The sequence below is a fragment of the Nannospalax galili genome, unplaced genomic scaffold (genome assembly GCF_000622305.1).
Source record: "Nannospalax galili isolate Female #2095 unplaced genomic scaffold, S.galili_v1.0 scaffold406, whole genome shotgun sequence".
In the NCBI taxonomy this organism is placed as follows: Eukaryota; Metazoa; Chordata; class Mammalia; order Rodentia; family Spalacidae; genus Nannospalax; species Nannospalax galili.
The window spans coordinates 6,103,786-6,113,991 of NW_008357033.1; positions in this window are offsets into that span (position 1 = coordinate 6,103,786).

The window sequence follows — 10,206 nt, forward strand, 5'->3', positions numbered from 1 at the left end:
AGCTGAGGCTAAAGGGAGACCTGGTCTCAAAAAGGAAAAAAAAAAAAAAAAGTAAAATGGCAATTTCAATGTCTATTTTACCATAGTTTTAAATGTCTAAAAAACTAAAGAAAAATATTGGGAACAACATCAAAACAAAAGCAAATTAAGGAGCTTGCTAGGTTAGCCAAGTTTGGCTTGTACATAGACTATTGTGAGAAATGTACGTCAAACCAAGAATTCACAAATGGACCAACAGTTTGCCTATTGATTGATGATTGATTTATTAATTGATTGATTGATACATGGTCTCCCCATAACCCCAGGTGGCCTGAAACTGCCTATGTAGACCAGGGTGGCCTGAATTTCACAGAGATCCTCCTGCCTCTGCCTCCCAAGTGCTGGGATCGAAGGCATGAGCCACCACACCTAGCCTGTTTGTTTTAGTTTATTAACTTACTAATTTTTATTTTATGTGTCTGAGTGTTTGGCCTCCATGAATGTAAGTGCACTCATACTATGAAAAGCATGCAGAGGCCAGAAGAAGGCATCGGATCCCCTGGAACTGGAGTTACAGACAGTTGTTAGCTGCCCTGTGGGTACTGGAAATTGAACCCAGGCCCCCTGCAAGAGCAGCCAGTGCTCTTAACCACTCACTGAGCCATCTCTAGCCCCTATTTGTTTATTTTTGAGATAGCGTCTCACTGTGAAGCTCAGGCTTACCTGGAACTCACAGAGATCTGCCTGCCTCTGCTTCCTGGGTTGCTGGGAATACAGGCATGTACCACCACTCCCTGTCTGACTTTTTTTAAAGACTTATTTTTAATGTGTGTGTGTGTGTGTGTGTGTGTGTGTTAATGAAAAACCTGTGGAAAAACTCCAGATGATCTTATTTTCCTGAAAGAGAACTAAGGAATTATCTACAATAATAATACCTATTATTCCAGGTCCCACTTGGAGTTCCAGGTCCCACTTGGAGTGCTTCATGACACCTAATTAAAGCTCCACAGTAGTCCAGTGATTGCCACATCCACATAAAAAAACAAAACAAAACAAAACCATAGGCCATGAAAGTATAAATATATATACATACCTATTTATTTTATCATTAACTACCAAAAAATGTACACAAATCCATTGTAAAAAGTTAAAATTTATCAAAATTTATGCACATACATGCTTACAAATCAGCATTATTCTCAACTAAGAATTGTTAGAAGGGGGTTTTAGTCTTTCATAACCAAAAAATGGTAGAAGTCTGTTTCTTCAGTTCCCATTTTTCTACCCACAGCAAACACTACTAATCAATCTGATATTTTAAAAATTATATTTATTGTATTTATTTTGTGTACATGTAAAACTCCCTATTCTAACTATTTCTCTCTCTCTCTCTCTCTCTCTCTCTCTCTCTGATTTTTAAATTAAATCTTTTGTATTGTTGAATTATGAGTTCTTTATATATTCTGGATACAAGCCTGTTCCATATGTATTCACTACTCCTTATTCCTGGAAGGTCAATTCCGGGACACTCACACACCAGTATCCATATCCTCAGGTGTGCAAGGTCCTTAATACAAACGGTGTAGAATTTGCCTAAAATCCTACATACATCCTCCCCTGTACACTAGCTCATCTCTAAGTTACTTAGAATAAATATCCTACATAAATGGTTGCTAAACCATATTATTTAGGGAATAGTAACCAAAAAATTTTATATACGTATTTGGTACAGAGACAATTTTTCCCAAGTATTTTGAGTCCTCAGATAATTGAGTCTATGGCTGTAAAATCATATATGCTGAAGGCTGACTATATATTATTTTCAAATGTACTGTCCTATCCTGTAGTTCATCTTTTTATTTAATATTTTATTTATTTTTTGGAGTTGGAGATGTAACTCAGTGGTAGAGTACTGCCTAGCATATGTAAGACCTAGGTTCTCTCCCTAGGACCACAAAACCAAAACCAAATTAAATTTATAGATAGTCATTGTATCTCTCTCTCTCTCTCTCTCTCTCTCTCTCTCTCTCTCTCTCTCTGCATAAGGTCCAATATATTTATAATACAAGTGTACCTTATGGAGGAATTAGATCAGGCTCATGTCTCTGTCGATCCCTTTGTATGCTTAGCATTTCACTGTGGGGAGGACATTTAAAAGCTAGTCAGCCAGGGGACATGGCTTAGTGAATAAAGCCATCTTTTGCCAAGCCTGAAAACCTGAGTTGAATCCCTGGGACCCACAAGGTATAAGAAGAGAACCAAATCCCGCAAGCTGTCCTCTGATTTCCATGGGTGCCCTCTCCGCAGCCCACCTAAACACAAAATAAAAATAATAAATTAATTAATAAAATGTATAAAATCTAGTCTTTCTGCAATTTTGAAACATGTAAATTCTCCCTTTCCTCATACAAGGAGAACAGTTAATTTTTTTTATTTTGTGAAGAATGAAGTAACCAGTAAAAAACCTCAATCTTATGTCAGTGAAAGAGTAACACTTACGAAATGGCCTAAAACAATAGCAGTAATGTCTAATGATCTTGAGCACCATGGTTCAGACACCATGCTAAGAGTTTTATTATTGAATATAACCCTCAGAGCGGTCCTACTAGATACAGACCTTCCATATCCCCAGTTCAAGACATAAAGAAGTGATAGTGTGGAGATGGTTAAATACCTCAGCTAAGGTCTTAAAGACAGTGCACATGCTCCCACAATTCAACCTGGCAGCTGCAGTCTTGAGCACCAGCCCCTTTTGCAAGACCAGATTTGTGATTACATGATCACTTGGAACTAAAGTAGCTGATTGGCGTCTAACACCTAACCAGAATTGGATTTAGCCTCACGAAAAGCATGTCCCTTCAGAGACATCAGAGCAGTTCAGCTTGTCAATAGATTCTTCCTGTTTTTGCTACAAACTGCACTGGGCTGCCAGGAGTTAACAAGAATCATTTTCTGTAGAAAAGGCTAAGCCAGGTGTGGTAGCACACACCTCTGATCCCAGCACTCACTCGGGAGACACAGGCAGGCAGATCTCTGTGAGTCGGAGGCCATCCTGGTCTACACAGTGAGTTTCAGGCCAGTCAGGGCTACATAGTGAGACAAACAAAAAAAGACAATTACAGATATACCAGAATTGAGCCATAGTGAGCTAGCTGCCTCAATCGTTTGAACTGGGAAACTTACTGAGCACATGGCTAGGAAGGCAGCACCTCAGAGTGCTTCAAACTGGAATGCCACGTCTCTCTTGGTTCCAGCTTGTTCTTTTGCATTTGGCTCTTAGAAGCGTGTGCTACATACAAGCAAGAAGAGACAGGAGAGGGTCAGGGAAGGGAGAAGGGGAGGAGGGGAGGAGAAGAGGGGGAGGGAAGGGCAAGCTCCTGGAGCCTTGGGCTCATACCCTAACATGCAGGAGATGGGGAAGATGGAAAGGAAGACACCATTAACCAGGAACCATAAGGTAATGTCAAAGGATGTAACTCATTGGTAGAGTGCTTGCATGAGGCCCTGGCTTTTATCCCCAGCACTGCAAAACAATAATGATAACCATAACAATAATTATAATCATGTTTTAAGGGGATGAATGTAGCTCAGTGGTGGCTCAGTATGTAGCTCAGTATGTAGCTCAGTATGTGCAAGGCCCTAGTTTGAGTCACAGTACTATATAAAGAAGAAACAGAAAAAGGTATCTTCAAATAAATCATTTAAAATAGTGAAAAGAGTTCATCTGAAATTTTTTGTTACACTTATTTATTTTGTGTGTGTGTGTGTGTGTGTGTGTGTCCACATGCCACAGCACACATGTGATGGTCAGGACAACTTATAGAAGTTGGTTTTCTCCTTCTGCCATTTGGAGACTGGGGGTTGAACTCAGATCATCAAGGTTGGCAACAAGCCCCTTTACCCTCTGAGCCACCTTACCAGCCCGAGTTCATTTTAAATAGTGATAAGAGCTATGAAGAAAATAAAACAGCACAGTGAAATAAGGAAAGTCTAGAGAGAGGTGTGATCTCTGGGATGGGGACAGTTGAGCTTAATAACAAGGAACCAGTCATTCTGCCCTCCTGACTTTCCAGATCGCAAGCAACAAGGCTCCAAGACAGTAACGTTTGTCATGTTTGAAAAACTGAGCAAAGGCTGGACCGTAGAAAGTGAGGCAGAGAGGTCAGAAAGCTCTGGGAAGGATTCAAGTTACAGGGAGGAATTCAGACTTGACATCCTAATATCTCTCTGGGGATTGGGGAAAGGGCTCAGTATGGCTCAGAAGGGGTGACATGACTTGACATCCTAACATCTCTCTGGGCGCTAGGGTAAGATGGCTCCATAAGTAAAAGCTTGCTATACAAGCCTGACAACCTGAGTTTGGTCCCCAGAACCCATGTAAAAAGCTGGGTATGGAGCATGCCTCTGTAACCCCAGCACTCTTACAGCCGGAGCTGGAAGAGGGAGAATCTCTGTCAGCTAGCTTATAGTACACGGAAAGGCAGAAACAATGAGAGAGACACTGGCTCAAAAAGGTGGAGAGAACTGACTCCCAAAAGTTGTCCTCTGACCTCCACACATGCGTTGCAGCAACAGCATACCACACACAATAAATACATTAATAAAGTAATACATTTTAAATTAAAACCATGTCTCAGGCTGGTGAGATGGCTCATTTGGGTGTGCTAATTAGCTTTTGTCAACTTAACACAACCTAGAGTCACCTGGGAAGAGGGAACCTCAATTGAATTTCCTCAATCAGATTGGCCTGTGAGCTTGTCTGTGAGACATTGTCTTGATTGATGTTTGATAAGAGGGCCCAGCCCACTCTGGGCAGCACCATCCCTAGGCAGGTGGCCTGGACTGCCTAAGAAAGCTAGCTGAGCATGAGCCGGTGAGCCGGCAGGCAACATTCCTCCATGGCTTCTGCTTCAGGTTCTTGCTTGAGGCCCTGCCCTGACTTTCCTCAAGAATAGGCTGTGATCAGAGGCATACACCAGATAAACCCTTTCCTCCCTTAAGTTGCTTTTGGTCCTGGTGTTTATTCCAGCAATGGAAAGCAAGCTAGGACAGCAAGTAAAGATGCCACCAAGCCTGATGACCTGAATTCAGTCTCCAGGACCCACATGGTGGAAGGAGAGAACTGACCCCCTTGAGTTGTCCTCAGACTTCCATACACATGCTGTGGCACATGGAGGCACATACATACACACACACACACACACACACACACACACACACACAAACACACAGCACTTGGGAGGCAGAGGCAGGCAGATCTCTGTGAGTTTGAGGCCAGCCTGGTTTACCTAGTGGGTTCCAGGACAGCTGGGACTACAAGGAGACCCTGTCTCAAAAAAGACAAAAAGGGGCTGGGGATTGCTCAGTGGTTAAGAGCACTGACTGCTCTTCCAGAGGACCCGGGTTCAATTCCCAGCACCCACATGGCAGCTAAAACTGTCCGTAACTCCAGTCCCAGGGGATCCGACAATCTCTTCTGACCTCCACGGGCATTGCATGACACAGATGCACTTACATACGTGCAGGCAATACACGCATCCACATAAAATAAAAATAATAAATAAAAAATATTTTTTAAAAAAGATCTCTCTGGGGGCTGGAGAGATGGTTCAGTGGTTAAGAACACTGGTTATTCTTGCAGAAGACCCAGATTTGGATCCCAGCACCCACATGGCAGCTAAAACTGTCCGTAACTCCAGTCCCAGGGGATCCGACAATCTCTTCTGACCTCCACGGGCAGTGCTGGACACAGGTGCATTTACCTACATGCAGGCAATACACACATACACATAAAATTTAAATAAAAAAAAAGATCTCTCTCTGGTAGAGCCAGGTCATGTGCTCCTTGTCCAGTCCTTCAGGCGAAGACAGAGTCAGAGAGCGATGAAGATGCACGGTGCACAGACAGACTAGATGAGGGGATGGCAGCGCTGTGACAAATGAATTCCCCAGATCTTGAGAGGTTTTTCCATCAAGTCCACACACATGATTGGGAAGTAACTCTGGTCCAAGCAGTGACGGAGGGAAACCAGAATCTTGCTGTCTTGTGGCTCTGCTGCCCTTGGGAACCCCAAGGCCATCTTCATTGATCAAGAGAAAGTGAACCCCAGGCCACACTGCAGCCGGCACACTTGTGGTTACATGGCTTTGATGAGACCCACCTTACTCGAACAGCGGGGCACTGGAAAAAGCCATTGCTGTGAGCAGCTACAACTGGTCAGCAGCTTGACACTAAGAGACACAGAACCCAGATCGTTAGTGGCAACTGTCGTGGAGGGTTCCAAGCTCACTGGTGGATAGCATGTGGGGGTTGAAGAAATGTAAGATCCCCAGGGTGACAGGGTGACATTGGTTTGGCTAATCAAAGATGGAAAGTGGACACTGCAGATATTCACTGGAGCTGGGGAGGACGGAATTCCACTTTGCACATCTATAGTGTGAACTGCCTACGGCCACCAAAGGAAGATGCCAGAAAGGAAGGTGGATGAATGAGCTGAGGACACGGAGGACACAGGGCTACACATTTAGAGGTTGTGTGTCCTGTTTTCCCAGTGGCTTCTGGCCCTGACATCTCTTCATATAGTTTGGCCCTGAGGTCCATTTACAAACTACATCATTGTGACTTCACCCCTCTATTACAGACAATATTTATAACTCAGTAAATGATAAGTGCTACTATTTTATGCATTCTCCTATTAAATACATAGACTTTTGCTATTGCTTCAGTGCCCAGGATTGACATATATGCTCACACCTCAGCACATAGTAAGCACTCGGTAAGCTATGTGCTTACTCAGTAAACTCAAGTGCTGGTCAGTAGTGATTGGCATGTAGTCTCTGCCTCATAAATATCATATTCCAGTAGGAGAAGATACGTGTAAAAGTACATAGTAATGAAAGAGCTGCACAGAATATGAGACACCCTGGCAAACAAGGGGAGAAAAGTGAGCGAATAAGGAAGTTGAGGAGCAGGAAGATGTGGCCAGTAGACTGGCTCAGCTGTAGAGTACCTGCAGTTCTGAGTTCTGTCCCCAGCACTACAGAGACCTTCTACAGTGATGCACACCTGTAACCCCAGTACAAGGAAATGAAGACTAGAGGATCAGAAGTTCAGTTATCCTCAGGCACATAGCAAGTTCCAGGTCAGCATGGGCTACAAGAGACACTTGTACAACAACAACATCCCCCACCCCCATCGTGCACACAAATGATAACTTCTATAAGGCAGTGTTTAAGCAAAAACCCTTAGGAAGCTAAGAGAACAGATCACATGTTATGTGACGGGAAATGAATGAGATGGATATTGAGGGCACAGCATGTGCAAAGGCCCAGGGGCAGAACACCAGGCATGCTACAAAACTGGGCGCTACAGGAGCAGCTGAGGTGGGAACAGGGAGGAGGGAGTCTTCAAGGATGATATTAGGGCCAAGTGGCAACTTGAAACTCCAAAACTCAAGGAGTGGAGGCTGAAGGATCAGGAATTCAAGGTTATCCTCCAGTAAACAGTGAGTTAGAAAGCAGCTACATGAGACCCTGTCTCCAAAAAAAAGATGCTTAGTAGAGAGAGATGGGAGAAGGTAGGCCATGCAGTAGCCTCAGCAGAGGGGTTTTCCCAACACTTCATGTAACTGGAGAAGGAGAGAATAAAATGAACCTGCTTCCTGGTATAGAAATCTTGCAAAGAAAATCTTGAACAAAGTACTTCCTGTGTGGTTCCTAAAACGAAACACCTTCAAAGTGGAGGATTTGTCACCAAAATCAAAAAGAATGTGGAGTGGAATGTGCAAGGTGTTCTTCCCAGTTAGCTCAGCCTCTTGGGAAGCGCTTTTCCACCCCTTGAGAAGCACTTGTCAGCAAGTGCTTAGCTTTAGCAAAGACCTGAGCAAACCATCCCTCCTGCTCCCAGCAAAACCATTAACAGGAGGGGAGGAACACAGCAAAGCTTCGAAGACAACACTGTTTTCTGAATTTCAAGCCCCAAATTGGGCACTGGGGCCTTTTTATCATTAGTTTTTATAAACAACAGGAAAAGATGGGCTTACATGGAAAACAAAAATCCAACTCTTTTCTTTCAAGAAAGACCCAGTTTCTCAAGCCTGTTAAAGTAGCTTGTCTGTTCCCTCCTGACCTGTGGTTACAACATGAGTGGAGTCTGTTCCTTTTCTCTTTGCTCCTGATCACGGTAGGGCCTCATCCTGGCTCCGGGGATACCACAAGGCTGACAGCAGGATTCAACTGCTGCCAGTGAAGTTGTCACAGCGCTGACATCTGAGCACAGGTACTGTCCTCTGTTTGACAAGTGAGTGTCCGAAGGCTTCCAAGCATCTAGCCATCCTTTATCTTGAGGGAAGTTCTCCATGAACCAGGCGGACAGAAACCAATGGGAGCCGGATGCTTCGGTGAAGCTGGGCAGGAGGCTGGGTCAGCTCCAGACCAGGGTCTTGACTCTTGAGGGAATGGCTGAGTCATGGATTCACCCACACATTGCCTTTAGGTCTCTTGCTGTCTACCATGTACATCATCACAAAGGAAGCTAGAGTTTTTGTCATTTACTTGGTGCAATTTAAATTACTTAGCATGGGCTCTGCAAGATGGCTCAGAGGATGAAAGTTCTTGCCACACAAGCTTGGGGACCAAAGATCTGCAGAACCCACAAAAAAGTAAGAGGAGAGAACCAACACCACAGAGCTGTCCTCACCCCTATAAACATGCCCTGGCATGTATATACACCCCCTCACATCACATACATAAAATAGAATTGCCAGTGCAAGAGCCAGGCCTGGAATCAGCCAGAAGAGTTGTCCATGTGACCCAATACTTGCCTATATCAAATCTTTAAAGATAAATATTAAAAAATGCTAAACTGGAAAGCTCTCATAAACAGCTCATAAATTCCTCTGAATATGCTTGTCTTTTTGAATGTGAGCCTGAGCCATTAAGAGCTGGACCATCTCTCTAGTCCCTGTGTATGTATATGTTTGTAAGCCCCAGTTTCAGAAGTCAGGACAAAGAGGTTAGGCGGACAAGTTTTGGAGTTTGAAATAAAAGCCATGGTTTTGAATCCCAACTCCGCTCTTTTCTAGTTTTAGAATCTTGAGCAAGTTACTTAATCTCTGGGTCTTAATTTTCTTACCTGTAAAATGGAACAGTAACATCTATCTTTTAGGAAAGTTGTATTAAACAAGATGAGGTTGCTCAACATGGTGGTGCATGCCTTTAATACCAGTACTCAGGAAGCAGAGGCAGGTAGATGTGAGTGAGTTTGAGGCCAGCCTGAGCTACATATCAAGACCGTGTCTCAACAAAACAAAAAAGATGAGGTAGATGAGGCTTGTACCTGTTCAATAAATGGTTCTAGTTATTGTCACTGATTTTTTTTTTTGGCAGATTGTTAATGTTTTTGCCCCAGTTTATACAGCCAGTTGGTCACAGAACAGGAATCAAATCCTCTGACTTCCTGGCCCTTAGCTTTGTAAACTTATTTATTTAATTTTTTGAGACAGGATCTCCCTGCAGCCCAGTTGGCCTGGAATTCTCTATGTAGACCAGGCTGGCCTCAATCTCACAGAGATCCACCTGCCTCGGCCTCCTAAGTGCTGGGATTAAAGTGGTGCACCAACATGCCTGGCCAACCCTTAGCTTTTAATGCCATATTTGATGGTTTACATGTGTTTCCTCTCCATAGACCCATACAATGGCACCAGTGGCTTTCTGTACATGGCACATGGTAATTAAAAGTACCAGACTGATGAAACTAACCTGATTGGATGTTTAACAGTCATACTTTTAGGCCTATATTAATCTGGTCAGAGGGACTTAAAGGACAGTTTTTGCCCCTTGGCCTCCAAGATAGACTAAGTTCCAGGGGACTATGGAATATCTCTCAAAATGTCCTGTAACTGTGGTAAATCACCTGTCCTCTTGTTCAGGGAGGCCATGGAGACCCCACCAGATGGACCTGAACCAGTGTCCAGTCTACAAGAGGAGGGTCAATTCAGAGGAAACATTTCCCCCATGCTTCCAAGTGAAGCCAGCCATGGTCGAGCAGGACCTTTGACTTATCTTCACATAGATGGAACTGGTAAATGAAAGGAGCCAAGGGCTCCTCCCAAGCCCATGTGACCCCTGAGGTACAGATCTTCAAACAACCTTAAGTGTATATATAAATTGATTTATTTGGGCCAACTGTATGGTCTTAAACACCCAAAAGGAAAGTATAACCAAAGA